A 9,645-nucleotide genomic window follows, 5' to 3' on the forward strand; every position below is an offset into this window, starting at 1 on the left:
AATGCATGTAGAGTTTTACAAGGCAAACGGTTTTTTTGCTCCTAAAGGTTTTGGTATACACATGTTTCGAAATCAGATAGCCCGTAAACTTGCAGAACACCACAAAAACATACACATAATTAAAGATTGGTTAGGTCATAAACACATCAAAACAACCAAAATATATATCAATGAATACTACAATAATATGGGTAAAGAATTTGATCGATTAACAGCAACTAGCTATGCTGACATTAAAAATATTCTTTCGTCAAGTTCTGTTCTCAGCCATGTTAATATTGAAAAATGATGAAAAACAAATGCGTTTACCGTTGCTCACGGGTAACGCGTAAATGAAAAATGTGTGTATGTAGCAATCTTTTTGAATTTCAATTACATGTTTGTTTTTTAGCTTTTATTTTGATACATTGAGATAATTCATTTAACATTTGTATGGGAAGGGTAGGTTGCGTTACCAGTATACGCGTCGTATATTGTTGTTGTTGTTGTTGTTGTTGCTCATTACCACTATTGTCGGTATTTGTTACTCGTGTTAACCAACCAAAAGATTCTTTTATTTTTCGGTTTTTTGATAGAATACCATCCAGAGGTTTTAATGTTGATGCATACCTTCCCAGAATGTAGACAATCTTTTCATTCCAAACATTGTTTAATATACCATGTTCAAGTAAATAGTCCCATTCCAAATTTGAAAAATCAGAAAGATTGGTTGCAAGATAAATTAGACATCCTTCTGCAAACTCAAGTTCATAAAGATCTGTATAATTGTTGATATTAGCACCAATTTTTTTGAGTAAAATTTCAAAATCCTTGCAATTGAATTTATTTTGCAATTCTTGTTTTCGCTTTTTCCTTTTCTTTGTTGCCATTTTCATTACTCCTGTACTAGCGGAATTTTTATTAGCAGAACAGTTATAACTATAAAGTTTGACCGGACCATCATCAGAGGATGTATTGGTATTATCATTAGCATCATCAGTAGTGATGCTTGTTATTGGTTGTAGTGGCAATGCAACAATGCTGCTAGAAGTAACTGAGTTGTCAGCAACTTTAGTAGGGGTAGCAGTAGTTGTGCTATTGGCTGTGATGTTGATTTTTTTTACCCTATGAAATCTTTTAACATTTTGGCTAGTTGTTGCATTATTTAATGCAGGAACTGGTTGACTGGTTTCTCTGGGTTGATGATCACAATCAACATTGTTGCTAGTACTTGTATTTGTACAAATGTCATTTATTGATCTGCTTGATTCTGCTTTTGACAAATGTGTAAATAATGATGACAATGATGTTTTTGTTGTTTTCGTTGATGCTGCTGTTGCTGCTGTTGTTGTTGTTGTTGTTGCTGTTATTGTCGTTGTTGTTGTTGTTGTTGTTGATGATGATGCCAATGATGATGATGATGATGATAATGATGATGATCTTGAATGATCTTTCGGTCGTTTTTTCGTTTTCGATTTAAAATTTTTACATTTGTCACTTTTCACTGAAACAATGGATTGCGTTGGCTGTAAAAAAAGTGTTTTAATAGCAATCTTAGGTTTGTCAATACTTGTTTTCGGAAACAATGTTTCTTCTTCAGAGAACATTTACGGTTTAGGTTTATATATATATAGATAAATAAACAATGAGTGAAAGATAGTTTATCTTACTGCTTATAGTTTCAATCGTTTGAATCTATTGATCGAAATTGTAGCAACAAGCCAACAATCTTATAATTATAATAAATATATCTAGTCTCTTTTTTGACTTGCCCTAATCAGTACAACCTCCAAAAAGTCTTTTTTTGGCTATTTCTGGTTTCATTGCCTGTATCACAACGTTGATTGTCTCACTGTTAGTACCTGCTACCTGCCTCCTATCAGATATTTATCATCTGTTATGATTTTAACTTATGAACAGTTTTCAAGAATAAGGTGTAACCTAGACTGGTCTCTTACAACGCTGACTGGATTCCCGGGAGCCCTTTTCTACACTTTAAAAACGGAAAATGATCGAATGTTATTTTGGTATGATTTTATACGATTTATATTTATTGATGATGTTTTAAATAAGCAAAAATTTATCACAGAAATAACAGATTTCAATCAAAAATCTCAGGTTTACCTGGCAAAAAACAATCTATTTTTAATACTGCCACATTACAGTATGGAAATAGCTGTACATTTTGCTAACATTGGTTCATCAACAAGGGCCAGCATTTATAATAAAAACTCAGCAGACCGTTCAACAACCACAAAACACCAACTTACAACAACAACAACAACAACAACAACAACAACAACAACAAGAACAACGAGTACGCTCGGTAACTATCGGTTACTCGTTTCACTATTCAATGGATACAATTATGATTTGTGCAACATTAGGTTACATTGCGCTTTCCCTGTTAAGCGTGTTTAGTGTGTATCTCGAGAAATCAAGACACCATAAAAGTGGAAATCTTAAAAGTGACCCTACCTCCTTTAATGCATCTAATCCATCTATGGAATACTCACTTTCATCATACCTATTAGCAAGTGAACTATTATAGCATACAATGACATTTGTGTTTTCAGAATCAATTTTGCAAGCAATAAAAGCACCCGCACAGCGAACCTGACAGGCAAACAACAATTTTTGGACACGCTTTTTTGTAATTTCATGCAAATACATGGACATGGATATATGCATCATTTTATAAATTTGTCCGCATGAAGTCTGTAATCAAATATATTATCAAAACTCAGCAAACCATTTGTACAACCAACCGGTGCATTGAGTTCTGAGCAAAGTTGGAAAGCATAAAATTTCATATGTGCTGTTTTACGTAAACAGTTGGCATCATAGGTTAAACTTTTAAGTGGTGCTATTTGTAAACAGTGAGAACAAAGGCTATACGCTGTATTGTATTTATCGCCTATTGAGGAACCATGTGTAAACCATGGTGGTTGTTTATACAAAGCTAATGGAAAACCATTCACTTTGACATGAAAAGATTCACCGAGAAAGCAGCTAAATGGATAAGTGGGCCGGCTAGCAACTGGATCATAGTAACATTGTCCACCAATAATTGAGTTTCCAGTATTCAAGGTGTACTGACAATGATTCCCATAAGTTATTCCAGGGGTAAGTGCTATCGTTAATAATAAGTTTTTAGTGACACGTCTCGATCATTTCTAGTGCCATACTCATTATCAGTATCACCATTTACTATACTATCATCATCATCATCATCATCATGATCAGAAGAAGAAGAAGAAGAAGCTCCATTCAAAGATCGATTCGAAAAAGAAGTTGACAAATCACGCCAAAATTGTAATCCATTGTCTCGAATAACAATTGCTAGCCTAGATTGATACACTTTGTGATGATCACTTTTTTTCTTTTGGGTATCAATAATTTCAGGCAAAATTCGAACTAAAAGTGCAGGTTGCCCTGTTCCATGGATTCCATCAACAATAATTTGTTCGGATTTTCTGGAGTCCAGAAAATACTATTTATTCGATTGGCTGTACTTGTTGTTGTTAGCGATTTTGCAACTCACCCTTTGCTTGTTGTATCTCATTGGCTGTGGAAATGTTTGTTCTGACCAATGGAATACCGTAATCTTGGATTTTACAAGTTCCATTTTCAAAGTATGAAAGTAAATTGGTTTGAGTCGTAGCAGGGCCATTCAAAGTGTGTACACAAGGATCAAGTATTGAACTGGTTTTAAGGTTATCCCTGATCTCTGGATTTAAATGTCTTGTAGCAAGTGTGGTCTGATGAGCACTAAATGCCACCAAATGACTCCAATCGGAAAACAGTGTATTAGCCTCACCTATGGTTAATGGAACACAACCTGGCTGTTGATTGTTTCCCAGTCTAACGTGTTTCTCTGTTGGACGGCAAACACACTGTAATTCGGTAAAAGGTACATTTATATTTACCACAGACCCATTACAAATGAATGGAGTTGAACATGAATCTAGTACTGTAAGGTTACCAATCAGTCCAGGCCTTTTACAATTACAGATAAACATGTAGACATCATGTCGTGCTGTCGCAACAAGTATCAATTCACCATGGTAAGGGTTACACTTGTGAGAAGAGTTTAAAATTGTCAGAGCATAACCCTGATCTGGTGAATTGTTTGCCGGAATATTGAATTGTACCCCATTTTTGTGTACTCCAATAGGTTTATCAAAATGGTGACATGCAACACCAGCCTGTTTACAACCTGGTATTGTTGATAAATCATTCATATCACAAATGGTCAGAGAGTCACCATCAACATCACAATTGTACTGTAATGTTTTCCCTGTTTGTACTGCATCCACGGCATGCTGTTCAGCCGTTTCAACCTGTAATGGTTTCCCAACACTGATATCATCCGGGAAATAATTTCCATTTTGTGCACCTGAATGATCACCGGTGTCATCACCATCACCATATGAATACCCATGTGAATACTTAACTTTAAATCTTTTGTAATCATTGGACTGCGCAAATGGAAACTTCCTGGTACCTGTTGACATTGTTGTTATTGTTGGCGTCGTTGCATAAGCCTCATTTAGATATATTGTTACAATAATGAGTACATATAATAGAAAGTAAACTACTCGCCAACCAAGAGACATGGAAAAAAATAATCTTGAACAACCTGCTAAAATTTACAATGCAGCATTAAATTTTCTCAAACAATTTGAGAATGTCAATGTATCAACAGTAGTAGCAACACCAGTGAGTCAAACAAACAACAACAATAGTAATGAAATTTTAACAGGTAAATTGAGAAAAGTTTTACATTCAATTAACAATGAAAAACTTATCTACCCGATAGTAGTGATTGCAGTTTCTTCAATATTAACCTGTATTACTTTTATTAATCGCGGAAAATCACAAGTGTACACATTTCTTTACCTGTTAATCTATATTCTTATGATTTTATTTACATTTGTTACATTGAAGTACAAAATTATTTAACTCTATTGACACCAGAGAAAAAAGCCTGTTCATTAAGGTTTAACAATACATATGATTCAAGTGTTTGATAAGTTATTTTATTACCAAGGTAAAGGTTAACATTTGTCAAATAGTTAAGTGCATCCAATGGTAAGAATTTAATGCTGGCTGTTTCTACACCATATCTTGTGTTACTTTCGAGACCATCATTGTTTCTAGTTTTCGTGTCAGCAGATGTAACGTCTACTAATGTAACAACGGCACCATTATTATTACAACTATTATTACCATTATTGTTATTACTATCCGAAGTAGAAGAGGATGTAGTAGTGATTGTTGTTGTTGTTGTTGCTGAATTTTTTGGTTTGTTACATGCATCATATTTGTCACAATAGTTTTCATCACTTATCAATACATACCCGAGTAAATGTAATTTTTTCAAATCCAAAGTTAACATATTTTTGTATTTGAGATAACATTTTGAATGAACACAACCGCATGACACAATTTCATTGGATGTGACTATAACCCCTAAATCAAGTAACTCTTTGAAAGCTTTCTCCATAAAACCTAATGTAGACAAATTTTCCGAATATATATATATACATTTATATCCCTTATAGGTGAGTATCACATGGTCCGCCTTTCATTGTTTAATCTTATTTATTATCATTCATCTATCATTCTGTTGTGACAAATGTTTACTGTACGTCTACTTATAACAATGTTAACAGTTTGCCTTTGTGTGTTTTTATTCATTCTTGGAATATGGTATTATTGTTATTCACATGAAATTAAATTTTTCTATAGAGTATTACAAAAATTACCCTCATATAATGTATCATTTATTGATTCTATAAACCTGCTGAGAAAACTTTGACTTGATCAGAAATTTGATCAAGCAACCTAAGCCGGAAATCTCATGATATTGTTAGTGTTTTTGTTACATGCAACATACATAAATATATTTATATATAGACACAAATATATACATTCACAAATTCGTTTATCATAAAAAAAATAGAGTGTGCGTGTGTGTGTTCCTGTATGTGTGTAGTGACTAAAGTAGTAGCTTTCAATGCAATTGGTATGCTTGGTAATAGTACTTATAACAAGCTTACATCATATCCATGAAAACCAATCATTTGTTTTACTTTTGGGAAAATTGATTGATTTAATCCCGTTCTCATTACATGGGAAGAAATATGTAAACCATTTGCTGCAAATCCATTTAAACCAGTTAAAGTGTCTAATTTAATTGTAAAAATACGTTCATTAGGAAAAGTGTGTAAATTGTGTATGCAAACATCAAGGTAAGCCGTAAAATGCCCTGTTTCACTGTTAAAGGCAACATCTCCATTGAGAAACATTGCTTTCAATTGCCCAGCTGCTTGTCGACCCAATATGGAAACATCAGAATAGATCAATTGTGGATAAACACGACGGCCTGATCGAGTGTAACAATCTGCCTTGTAAATTGGATCTGTTAAATCTAAAACTTGGGAAACTATGTTTTTCTGGCCAAATGAGTTTCCAAATTTTGTACCAATGCCTACACCTGTTCTCCGGATACCTTTGATTACAAGTATAAGAGTTTTACCTTGTTTAACGTAATCAACGGTTATAGCGTTGTACATTTTTTTTGGTAAAAAATAAATTTCATATTGATACATTGATCCATATTTACCCCATCTTATTTCACAATGGTTACTGTTTTTTGTACACGCCTCATTCTCGGTCAGCAGAATACAAATTAGGTTTGACGATGTCAAATGAGAATTTGTTACACGTTTAACCTCAACAGCTTGGGCTTTTTTAATATTTTCAAATATAAAGTCTATCGTGAAACATGCATGATAAACAATGGTATCAGAGAGCATTTTTGAGACACTTGCATCCAAAACTAAACCATCTAAACCACAGAAACCATTTGGATTACCAAACGAACACCATAATTTAAGATTCCAAACAGATGCTGGTTCATAGGGAGCATCAAAAGTACACCTCATATAGTTTCGTATCGCTTCCACTGTTTCCGGCGATTTATCGTGTACGCACATAAACGGTTTACTTTTGCTACTCTGATTTTTACTTTTAAAGTGGTACAAAAGATATTCACAATTATTGTACAAGCTTTTTGTCAATTTGTTCAGAGCAGCTAAATTATTGTGAGTTTTCAAAGCATGCTGTTGGATAAATGTTTGTTGATCAATCAAACCAAAATGTTTATCTAACTTTGTGTAAATTTCTTGCCAACGAAGGTACATTTCAGAAGAAGAATCAGGGAACTCTGAAGCCGAAGCAGGAGAAGAGCAAGAAGAAGAAGGAGAATGATTCTGGTAAGCATATTGCTGGCACAGAATCAAATCTTTAGTCAAAATACTGCAATCAAAGGTAACCGTTAAACCTAAAGAATTTTGCATCAATTGGTAAACAAGTGGCGTCGGTTTGTTAGATATTGAATGAAAAAGTGTTGTATTGGAAGTTGTTGTTTTTGATGGTTTATTGGTTACAAGCCCATGAACAGCTATCTGTTTGATTGCTTTTGAAACGTAATCACCATCCTTGATTAGTGGTAATAAATTGAAATGTTCAATTTCAGCAGCTGAAAAAAAATTGTCGTATTCATCGAAATATTTAACAGGTATACATTCTCTTGTTGAAAAGTATATCAAACCATCAAAATATTTTGTTGTTACATGGGGAAACCTATTTTTTATTCTTACAAGTACTTGCAGTGTTGTATCAATATGCACATCTGTTAGAAAACCATTAATTGAAACATTGTAACTGTCAATTGTCAACAGTACCTTTCTGACTTCTGATTTTCGTAACACTTTTCGCAATCTTTGAATCCATCCGTACTACTTACTTGGTCAAAATTACTTCCAACAGTTTCAGCAGTACTGGATGTAGTGCTATAGATATTATTGAATCGATAGAGAAAATCATACAGTTCATCTTCATTAGTTTCTTCAGTCATGATTACACCATCAGCAAGAGTAATCCTTTCACCGGTTTCCTTGAAATCTTTTGTATTTAGGGGACAAATTAATCCCAATCCATCAGGAGAAAAATGCATTGCTGTCTTTGAATTTTGTACAGCTTCATTAGTCCTTCTGGTTACATAAGGCAATAGAAAAGGTAAACTTGTACATTTACCTTCATTCAATGGAATATAGTATTGAGAATTGGTGTAAACTTTACTACTACCACTGTGTACACTGGTTGTTGTTGAATTTGTTAAATTGTGTGTGTTGAGTCCCATCATTACTGCTGTTGATGATGATGAACCACAAGAAGAAGAAGAAGAAGAAGAAGAAAAGGCACAGAAGGTGTCTCAACAGCCAGAACTGAACCATGCGACGATGTTGAACCATTGGCATAACCAGAAGACGAAGACAAAGAACTAAAGTTGCTTTGTTGTTGTTGTTGTTGTTGTTGACCTAGTACACTTTTTTTCGATAGAATAGAATAAAGTGAGCCTGTCTCAAAACCTTGTACTAACTTTGAGTTACCAGATAATAGGCCAGCTTTTTTCGCGCGCTCATGAGACCGGATAAATTCTCTTATCACGGTTACCCCACTTAACACTTTTTTATTCTTCCAACTGTTCATTGAATTTGGTGTGGATTGTTCGATTTGTAAAATTTTCTTGAAAATGTATAGATACTCATCTCTAGTAATGAAACGATCATTGAATCGTTTAGATTTGTTCAATAAGTTTATCCAATGTCGCGAATCATTTGTATCAGTTAGATAGATTTTTTCAGAATTTCTAAATTTACCAAACTCACCTGATGATGACGTGCTTTTGGTCTGACTGACAGACTGATGAGAATTGTTCTTGAAAATTGTTGCTTTCGATTGGTTCACTTTTTCACGTTCATATTCATCATCATCATCATCAAAGATAGATGATGCACCACTACTAGTCAATTGTAACATACTGTTATGCTCTGACTGAATACTATGATGAGCATGATGATGATGATGATGATGATCCTTACTACATTTTCTAAATGAGAATTCATCAATTTTGGGAAATTTGCAGCACTCATTATGTTTTGCACAAATTTTCAAGGCATGATCTTGACTAGTTGTTGATGTTGTGCAATAACTATTTTTACGTTTACCATTAGTTGTGAGTATTTTGTGAGCAGTAGCTTGATGCTTTGGCAAAGTACCAATATTGTGAACCTTATCACCACGGCCACCATGGCCACCACGGCCACCACCACCACCACCAAAGGAATAATGGTAATCATCAGCTTTACTATCATCATCATCATCATCTGTAAAGTATTGCTGCTTATAAACCCAGTTTATTGATGTTCCTGTAAATTTTAATGCAACCCCTTCACGATTGGACACTTCATCAGCACATTTTTTACCACCAGGATAAGAGATACTATGAGTAGTGGTGAGGGGTGTGTTGGTGGTGTTATTGGTGCATTGGTTGATTGTTGATTCATTGATGTAAAAAAACCAATCTACGTGTTTAGTGTTTTTCAATTGGGTAACATGTAAACTCATAGCATCGTGTGTCATGAAACAAGGCATATAAACAAGTTGTCCTTTGATGATGAATGATCCCCAGAGTGCACGAGTTTCCAGGAAAGCAGCTTCACCGCGTATCAAATAGTCCAATTTAGAGCCAAGCTTGATGGGTAACTTTGTGTGTGCTGGTCTATTACGTTTCTCGGAAATCTGAGCAATACA

This window comes from Panonychus citri, unplaced genomic scaffold (assembly GCF_014898815.1).
Source record: "Panonychus citri isolate SS breed McGregor unplaced genomic scaffold, ASM1489881v1 Contig00112, whole genome shotgun sequence".
NCBI classification, from domain to species: Eukaryota; Metazoa; Arthropoda; class Arachnida; order Trombidiformes; family Tetranychidae; genus Panonychus; species Panonychus citri.